The following is a 10,813-nucleotide window of genomic DNA, read 5'->3' on the forward strand; positions in this document are numbered from 1 at the left end:
TACATCTAGGTGTAAAACGATAATTTTACACCTAGAAAATAGTAAACGTAATGGCATTACTCTGAATGCTGTTTTATATGCTAATATGATTATTTTAAATTTTTATGGAATTTTATGAGAAAAAATTAACGGTAAAAGATATGTTGCATGCTTGATTTAAAAGAAAAACGATATTTATATGCATGGATTTTATAAAGTGATGGAAATATGAAATGTTGAAGGAAGTGAAGTAATTGTGACTAATACGATAATATGAATACAATGATATGTGAATACGTAAGGCCAAGGTTCAGTTGACGGGTGAGAGTGTAGCTGATGTCCCCGCCGCCCGGTACTGTGGTTACATGTAGATGGATCCATCGCCCCAATACGAATACGAAAGTCACAATTAACGATCTGAATTCAACGAAAAAGGATTATGCATACGTATATGATGAATATGTATATGTTGATGATGATATGAATATGAATATGTTGATGTTAATATGAAAAAATTTATGTTGATGCATGCTTATGAAAATGTTATTTACGTAAAAGTATTTTCACTGTTGCATGTGATCTGTATACGTACTATTTGTTATCAAGAATATGATGTGTTGAGTCTTTAGACTCACTATGTGTGATTGATGTAGGTGAGTATGATAATAATGTTGAAGGAGGTCTTGATGGTTGACTTTGCTAGACTGAAGGTGCACATAACCCGAGGACCAGCGACCAGTGCTAGTTTTCCACACTAGTTTATGATTTATGATTTTTAAGTTTATGTTAGAGATATTTTTATGACTTTCATTATGATTTTGAGAGGTTGTTAGTTCCAGCAATTTTGCTAAGTTAGGAGATGCAAACGTTTGACGATTTTATGTTCTTAAACTATTTCTTTTGATTTTCAAATATAGATGGTTGTTTTATTTTTAAAATGGTGCAACTTATAATTTAAAGTATATATATATGTATATGTATTGTTTCGGCCAAATCATTGAGGAAAAAAAATTCTAGTACTTTTTAAGTAACGAGTAGTGGACGTTTCAGCTAGTTTCAAACTAGCCGGTCTGGCTGGTCTAGATGACATGAGTCAAATAAGCTTAGTTTGATGATTCTTACGTCAAAATATTATCCTAAGATTCTTATTTCATGGCAAGACCAACGAGCGGAAATGTCTCTTTTCTGATTTTCAAGCGTGGAAAGCCATGAAAGTAGGTGAAGATACCCTAGTGGATACCAGCGCAACCTTGGACCGAGTAATTGAATTCAAAATCAACTTGGCACCTAGGGCAACATCTATTTTGATGGCACCACACCAAATGATGCACATAGAATTAAAGAAACTCAAGTAACAACTCCAAGAATTGTTAGATAAGAATAAAATTTAATCAAGTGTATCTATTTGGGGAGCACCTTTCTGGTTTGTCAAGAAGAAGAACAGAAACAGAGATTGTACATTGACTACCGAGCACTGAACAAGATCACGATCAATAACAAGTATCTACTCTTGAGAATCAATGACCTTTTTAATCAACTGAAGGGAGCTAAAGTGTATTCAAAGCTCGATATGATGTCACGATACCATTAGTTGAAGATTAACCAGAAGGTATTCCTAAAACGACCTTCAGAACAAAATATGAGCATTCTGAATTCACGGTTATGCCTTTTGGCTTAATGAATGCCCCAACAGCTTTCACGGATCTCACGAATTGGGTGTTCTAGCCATTTCTTGACAAATTCGTGGTATTTTTTTATTGAAGATTTCCCTTTCCATTCTCCAAGCAAGAAATACCACGAAGAGCACCTCAGAAGACTCTCCAAACATTGAGGGAGAAAGAACTTTATGCCAAGTTTAAGAATGTGAATTTTGGCTATATAATATGACATCGATTGGTCATATAATATCCGTTGAAGGTGTATCAGTTGATCCCTTAAATGTGGAATCCATCATGGAGTGGCCAATGCTGAAGACAGTAACCAAGGTCCGAAGTTTTATAGGATTGGCATGATACTACCAGAAGTTGGTAGAATAAGTTTTTTTAAAGCAGCATCACTTAATAAATTCACATATAGGAATTCTAAATTCAATTGGAGTGAGGAATGGGAGAATTGTTTCGAAGCATTGAAGATAAAGTTATCTTCTATCACAGTTCTTGCACTAGCAGTGGAGGACAAGTACTTCACCATATACAACGACACATCAAAGCATAATGACTCATTTGTGTACTCATACAAGAGGGAAATGTGTTTGTATAGGATAGGAAGAGCCGAGGAGGAGAACCTGGGGCTGGTGGCGCCAGGTATTTTTCCCTTGAAGGGGAAGCCTTGCCCTCCCTGGACTGGCTCGAGGGGACAATGACCACCTTGAGGCTGGGAGTCTCCTGCTGTTTGCGTTTGCATTCCAGATGGGTGGAGTTGCGGGGGAGTTGCGGCCGACCCAATGGGTGGGGCAGTAGACTGAAAGGCCAGGGAAATTGGGATGGGACCTCGGGGATTAAAGGAGCCCCATGCTCTTTGGCCAACTGATGAGCAAGAATGACCCTCATATCTTCAGCCCCTGCAAGAAGATAAACAAGAAAAACTGTTAGTTTCTTAGGGATGTTACATGGGGCCGAGTAAAAAATAAGGTAGAGGAGACGAATTGGGCCGATCCCTCAAGGTGGTCTGTTGCTCCGACTCCATGGATTCCTCGCTGGAATCTAGGATGGGGCCAGAACCCTGAGGTCTCAGCCCATGCCAGAACAAAAAGTCCTCGTGCAGGAATGTGAGGGCACTGTACATACTTCTCTCTAACTCTAAGACCTTGCTGGAGCGAATGTAGAAGGTGGATTTCTTGTGGTTGTGTAGGAGGTCGGGTTGGAGTAAAAGGCTAGGGAGGCAGAAGTGGGGCAGTTAGGGAGACTAGGAAGACTACAGTAAATACCTTATCCTTGTAATTACAGGAATGTAAGAAATTAAAGATGGTGGGGATGATACCTAGATCCAGGGATTGGAAGACGACGAAGGAGGAGAAAAACATGCTCAACATGATACATGTACATACAATAGGAACATTAAACATTAAAATATGCATTTCACGACAGATAAAATGCAACTTATAAGAATGCATATTATAATTCAGTCAGTACTTACATACCTCTAAAAACCTACTTTAGCAACCCTAGGCTATGGTCCTAGACAAAACAAACAACATCTACCAATCAATAATTGGCAAAAGACCAAACACCAACTAATTCTAACCATTGTTGTAGAGCTATATATACCTGCGTCCGTCGATAGTCCTTTGGGGACGAAAACCTAGCTACTTAATCCTTGAGCTGCTACTTTTCCCTGGCCACCTCGGAACTGTCATGAGTGACTAGAAAGCTCCAAAAAACTATAAAGCTCCTAGAAATTGAGAGAAACCCTCTTAATCTCTACCAAATTAAGAAAATTCGATCACCTATATTTAGGCTGGAGTTCTGACGATTCGATCTCGGTATACAACACGTGTCGTGCCCATCGCAACATGTAGGAATACATTTAGCACCAAGGGTTCGGACAGTCCAATCCTGGTTCAGATGGTCTGGACCCGGTTTGGTCTCTCCGAACCGGTTCGTTCGGCCTAAACTCTGAACCCTTCGGACCTTCCAAACTCGTTTCGGTTTTTTCCGATACTTCCGATGTTGATTTGATCTGAGTTGCTTAATTAATGACCTTGAAATTAAAATTCACCTCGAATATTGATTTCCAAGACTATAAAATTAAAGCAAAAATAAGACATGAAAATGAATAGCTCTTGTTTCTCTACAACATGCTCATGTTTTGCATTTTCTGGCTTTGACTGAAGTTCATCCACTGACTTAAACAGTTCCTTGTCTCAATAATCTAAAGAGAACCATGTTTAAAAAGGTGGAAAAGAATTAGAAGCAATGTACCCGAGCTTAATCGGAAAAAGGTAACATACACTTTAAAACAAACCTTTATTTCCAGAAAGAGTAGCTTCGAGTCTTGCCAACTGTTCCTTAATCACAAAAAAAAGGTATTAAATTTTTATCGTGGTAAATAAGAATGAACTCTTATCATATCCAGGATTTTTTCTACTCAACATTTGAAAAATTTATAAATCTTTTGACATATTGGTTGTAATCACACGTGCTCACTGTAATTCATAATAATACTTGCAGCTTTTGAACCTAAAACGATAGTAATCATACTTCAGCTTAAGTTCAGCCATATACATTTGTATGTTCAAATGAAAGGTAAAACCATATGGTCAGCGCCCCTCACCCCAAGAGCAATCACAAAATTTCCATTCAATTATTTAACTATGTAGTTTTGCTTAACCAAACAATGATTACTCATCCAAAAGATCACATTTTTTTATGAATGAATGAGTTCATAATACATCCAAGAATGCAAATTTGGACATCTTTAAAGACATTTTTTTTAAAAAAATTCTATACTTATGGCCATATGTGAGATTACTAGATCATAACTACAAATTCTAATATTGAAAAAAATTCTATACTTATGGTCATGTGAGATTATTAGATCATAATTACAAATTCTAATATTGTAATCATTTTCCATTAATCAACTTTAGTACTTCTCACCTAAATATCCTCAATGTTTATAGTTTCTACCCAAATATTCAAATTTTCTTTTAAAAAATATCAAATTCTGGACATTTTCAGAGCAAAACTTGTTATATAGACCGACGAACAATTCTACAAAAATTACAATTGACATAGATTTGAGTATTATTCCATGGGCCAGATTCTGGTCACTCTCCTCGTCAAACATAAACGCCAAATGGCATACATGATACACAAAAACACATCATTCAATCAAGAAAAATGTTTGCACGATTTTCGGATGTTGTGGGAGTACCAAGTGTTGTAGCAAAACAATATCAATATTACTGCTAAAATCTAACTTCTACAAATCAAAACGAAAATCGATTATAAACTTGATTGTTTGTTCTAATCTCCTAAGCAAATACAACATCAAAAACAAAGAAAAGTGAAAAAAAACTACCGAAAGTTGGAGAATAAGCTCTTGACATAATTTATTTTTACAATAGTTTATATGAATTTAAAAAACATGGAAATATAGTAAAAGTTGATGAGAGTGAGGAAAGTGAAAGGAAACTTCCGTAAAAAGAAAGATGAATTGCATTCCTTGTGTATTAAAATAATATATCATACTCTATTTATACACAATTGTTAGGGGAAAATAAAGAAATACATAACAAGAGTTTGTTATGATGTTACACTAAAATTCTATCCACAGATTCCTTTAGAGTAATACTCATGTGTGAGTTCCCATGTGCCACTCTTGCTGACACCATTGGTGATGTGTACCACCATTGCTGATGTGGATCTTTATTACTTAACATTTCTTCCGCAAGGTCAGCTTGGGATTGAGTAAAACGTTGAGCTTGGTCCGAAAACGAGTATATGAGACGGTTGAGAGAGTCATTGTAAGTACATCAGCGATTTGATCAAAAGAGGGTACATATCCAACTGCCATTTGATTGGAAATAACCTTTTATTGAAGAAAGAATAAGTCAAGTTCAAAATGTTTAGTTCTTGAATGAAATACCGGATTTGCACTGAGAGCTATAGTAATGAGATTGTCACACCAGATAATTGGAATGTTAGTTGTACCAATGTGAAGTTCTGACAGAATTGATTTAAGCCAAAGGAGTTCAGCTGTTGCATTGCCTAAGCTATGGTACTCAGCTTTCGTACTCGAGCGAGAAACAAGAGTTTGCTTCTTATAATGCCATGAGATAGGAGAGTTTCCAAGAAACGAATAAAAACCAAAAGTAGATCGCCTATCATCAATGTCATTTCCCCAATCGGCATTGGAATATCCTGTCAATGTAAGCCGAGAGTTTGTAGTGAGATAGATTCCATAATACAGTATGCCATTGAGATAACGAAGTATTATTTTGACAGCCACCCAGTGCAAGTGAAGGGGATGATGCATAAACTGACTCATTTTGTTCACACTATAAGAGATATCCAGTCTTGTGAATGTCAAGTATTGAAGTGCACCAACAATGCTGCGATAAAGAGTGACATCTTCAAAGGGATCACCTTCTCGAGTTGAGAGTTTGAGAGAAGAAATCATAGGAGTAGGAAGGGACTTGTCCTTATCCATCTTAGTCTTTAAAAGTAGATCTTGAATATACTTTGCTTGAGAAAAAAAGAAACTATCCCAATTTGGCCGAGAGACTTCTATACCAAGACAATATGAGAGATCACCGAGGTGTTTAAATGAGAACTCAGAATTCAGGCGATGAATAAGGGCTTGAATCTCTATAGCATTGCTTCATGTTACGAAAATGTCATCCACATAAACAAAAATATAAATAATTGAGAGTGATTGAAATCGAACAAATAAAGAAGAGTCAGCCTTGGAAGCATGAAAGCCAATGTGCTGTAGAGTAGTCTTGAGTTTGTCAAACCAAGCACGAGGTACCTGTTTTAACCCATAAATGGCCTTATTCAATCTGCAAACTAGCATGGTATTTCCATGTCGTTGTTCAAAACCTAGACATATGAATGGTTTCATGAAGGTTACCGTGAAGAAACGCATTATTGACATCTAATTTTTGGATGATTCAACCTTTTGTTAAAGCAATTGTAAGGACCAATCTGATTGTATTTGGTTTCACAACAGGACTGAAAGTGTTAGAGTAATCTAGGCCAGCATTTTTTGAGTATCCCTTAGCAACAAGATGGGCTTTGTAGCGAGCTATGGAGCCATCTGGATGTTTCTTAAGCTTGTAAACCCATTTGCACCAATAATGGGAGTGTTCGATGGAGGAGAGACCAAAGACCAGGTGTTGTTTTTTAGTAAAGCATGATACTCATCTTGCATTGCCTGTTTCCACTCATTATGAAGCAAATCATCTTCAAATTTAATGGGTTCAGCAGTAGAAAGATGAAGTGCATGATATACCTAGGGTTTAAAAACTCCAGCCTTGGATCTAGTGACCATAGAGTAAGTATTTCCTGGTATTGGATATGATGTACTACATGTGTCACATATAGGAGAAGAGGCAGATGGAGAAGAAGATAAGGAAGGTAAGGAAACAGGAGAACAAATGTTATGAGTATCTGAAGAAGTAGTGACTATCGGATGGGAAGGACTAGACTCAAGAGAGGTTGACATACGAGGAGTAAGAAAAGGAATATGAGGAGAGACAAGAGAAGAGGGAAGTGTACTCATGGATGATGAGGACTTAGCTAATGGAAGTTGAGAAAGAAGGAAAGAAAATGAGTTTTCATCAAACTTATCATGTCTGGAAATATAAAGACGTTGAGAAAGAAGGAAAGAGAATGAGTTTTCATCAAACTTAACATGTCTGGAAATATAAAGACGGCCATCTCCTCTGAGGAATTTATACCCTTTATGTTTCGTGATGTAGACAAGGAATGTACATGCCTTACAACGAAAAGAGAGCTTGTGAGAATTATACACGCGGAGAAAAGGAAAGCATAAGAAACCAAAAACATGGAGAAAAGAATAATCAGGAGTAATATTAAACAACTTGTGAAGGGGGATCTGTTTATGAAGAATGGAGGAAGGTAGCCTATTAATTAAGTAGACGGCTGTAGAGAAGGAATCATCCCAATAAGTAAGAGGCATATGCGCATGACAAAGTAAAGAAAGACTAGTGTCGACAATGTGCTTATGTTTTCGTTCCACAACACCATTTTGTTGGGAAGTATATGGACATGTTACACGGTGTTCGATTCCAAATTTTTTGAAAGAAAGGAACTAATGAACGATATCCTCCACCCCAATTTTTATGAAGAGCTTTGATCTTGTGATTGCATTGCAACTCAACATTAGTTTTAAACCTTTGAAAGACCAGGAAAACCTCGGATTTATGTTTAAGAAAGAAAATTCAGGTATATCTACTAAACACATCAACAAAGCTAACATAGTATCGAAACCCATTATTGGAAACATGGTGAGCTAGACCCCAAACATCAGAAAATACAAGTTGGAGTAGTGTAGAGTAGACTGTGAGATTTAGGAAATGGTAACTTATGATTCTTACCCGACTCACAGGCAGATCAAAGAGCAATACTGTCATTACTTTGAAAAGAGACATTACAACTTGTTAAAACTTGCTTTACAGTAGGAAACATGGGACGACCCAACCTATAATTCCATCTAGCTAATGTGGATCATGCCGCTTGGGGAGGATGGTGTGACGGCTGCACTTGATTTAAAGAAGAAATGAGACTGAGGCAGGATGCTTGTGTGGATGAGGAACGATCAAGTTTGCCAAGATGAAATCTGTATAGTCCTTCATGTAGGGTGCCTTTGAGAAGCTGAACCTTGGTTGCTAGATCTTTCACAACACATAATTGTGGGTGAAATTCTAAGAAGACATTGTTGTCTTGAGCAAATTTGCTTACACTAACAAGGTTTTTGGTAAGATGAGGAACGCAAAGCAAATTATTTAGATGATATGTGCGAGAGTTGCTATGTGAGCAAGAGTGAAAACGTGATGCTCCTATATGTGAAATAGGTAAACCATATCCATTACCCATGTAAACTTTACCTTCACCTGTGTGCTGAGACCCAATGGTGAGATTACCAAGATCATTTGTAACATGATGAGATGCTCCAGAGTCAGGGAACCACCTATCTTCATTGAGCATCTCTGGTTGTTTCATAGCTACTGCAGCAGAAGGAGAATATGATTGTCCTCGATTTGGATTGGCAGTAGGTTGGAAAAGAGGACCTGAGTTTCTATGTTTTGGAACAAAGTCTTTATCAAACCGATAATAGCATTTTTCAGCAACATGTCCAGAGTACCCCACATGTTTGAGATGTTGGGCGATTGTTGTTGTTCCAGCTCTTTCTTCCACCTCTAAAGAAACTGCCATGGCCACGTCCATGAGGAGTGAAACTTTGAGTCGAAGTATCACCACCTTTTGATTGAGAAAATGTAGTAGCATTGAGTGCTTCCATCAATATTGGCTGTGTAAGATTCAATTCGTGCCTCATGTGCCATTAGTAATGCACTGACATCTGCGGGTGAGAAACCCTCGACTCTGGAGGTAATATGAACCACAACAGCCTCATATTCCACTCCAACTCCTCCCAAAATGTACAACACATTATCATCATCAGAAATTGAATGACCACACACAGCTAGTAAATCAACATAGCCTTTCATTTTGCTAAAGAAGTCTTAGTCTTTTTCAGTGTTTGTAATTGCTACTTGTACTGCATCACACGAGCCTTAGATCTGGTGGCAAAGAGGTGTGTGATTCGCGACCAGAGTTGAGACGTGGTTGTACAACTGATCATCTGGGATTGAATACTTTCGGCCATTGAACCAAGTAAAAAGGATAATAGAAGTTGATCTTGACGACACCACAAGATGTAGAGCGGATCATTGTTTCAACCATATCCTCTGTAATTAAAAATTTATGTGGAGTGGGAGTTTCTTCCATAAGAAAATATTCCAGACCCAGACCATTAATTCCTGAAGAAATTTGAAGCTGCCAAAGAAGAAAATTATCATCACCAAGTTTTACGTGGGTGGTCTGATTTGCTGGGTTAACGAGTACAAGATTGGAGGTGGTGTCAAAATTATTTTGGGAGATGTTGCTGGAATTATTTAGTGAGGTAGCTTCCGCCATTTTTGGGAGCTCTGATACCAAGTGAGGAAAATGAAAGGAAACTTTCGTAAAGGGAACGCTGAATTGCTTTCCTTGTGTATTAAAATAATATATCTTACTCTATTTATGCACAGTTGTTAAGGGCAAACAAAGAAATACATAACAAGAGTTTGTTATTCTGTTACACTAAAATTCGATCCATAGATTCCTTTAGAATAATACTCATGTGTGAGTTCCCATGTGCCACTCTTGCTGACACCATTGCTGATGTAGACCACCATTACTGACGTGGATCTTTATTACTTAACTATGAGAAACATTAGAAATTGTGAGATTTGCTAAAATCTGAATGAAAATATGGACTATTTTTGAACTAAAACTAGGAAATTATACAGTGAGTTTGCAAGAGGTGTGTGATAAATCTTTTGTGTTTCTATCTTTTTCTGATTCCAATTTACGTTCAGTGTTTTATGTTCTTTCACTCTCCTCACTATCCACGATATTGCTCATGATCTCTTCCACTTTCTTCTCCAGTTTGGGCACTTCATGATTTCTTCAAACACTTTGAATTGATGGGTTTGGGTTCAACCACTTTGAGTTTAATTAAAAGTTTCATCTTGTTTATATTTCTTATGCTTCAATTGGTCTTCCAATGCAGTGAAGATATTATCAAACTCTTACGCTGCTTTTCTCTTCCAAGTTTTTGTGACAAATACATGTAAACCGAATTTCTTGATTAATAAAATTATTTGGACGAAAACCCATTGCATGCAGAGGCTTGAGTATCGGAATGATAGGAAATACAACTTTATGTATACCTTACGAACAAGGTTCAAATACACAGAATAATATTGCAATTTCAGCATATATAAGTGAAGGGAAATATATTTTTTTATTTAATTAATATGATTGCTTATCTTAAATAATTTTCCTAATATTATTCTTCCTTGTTGATATGATATTTAATATTTAATTATGGTTTTGCCTTTCTAGATAATTATGTTAAGATTTTATTGTGATATAATATATTCCTTAAATTTAATTTCCTATTGATAAGATTGTGTGGAATATTTGGTTTTACCTTACTAGATATTATCATTATGATAAAGATCTTCTAGATATAATATTTATGATAATGATTTACATGATATGGTATTATTGATTTTGTTTCTAATAGAATTCTTGTATAC

The sequence above is a fragment of the Primulina huaijiensis genome, chromosome 2, assembly GCF_012295235.1.
Source record: "Primulina huaijiensis isolate GDHJ02 chromosome 2, ASM1229523v2, whole genome shotgun sequence".
Taxonomy (NCBI): Eukaryota; Viridiplantae; Streptophyta; class Magnoliopsida; order Lamiales; family Gesneriaceae; genus Primulina; species Primulina huaijiensis.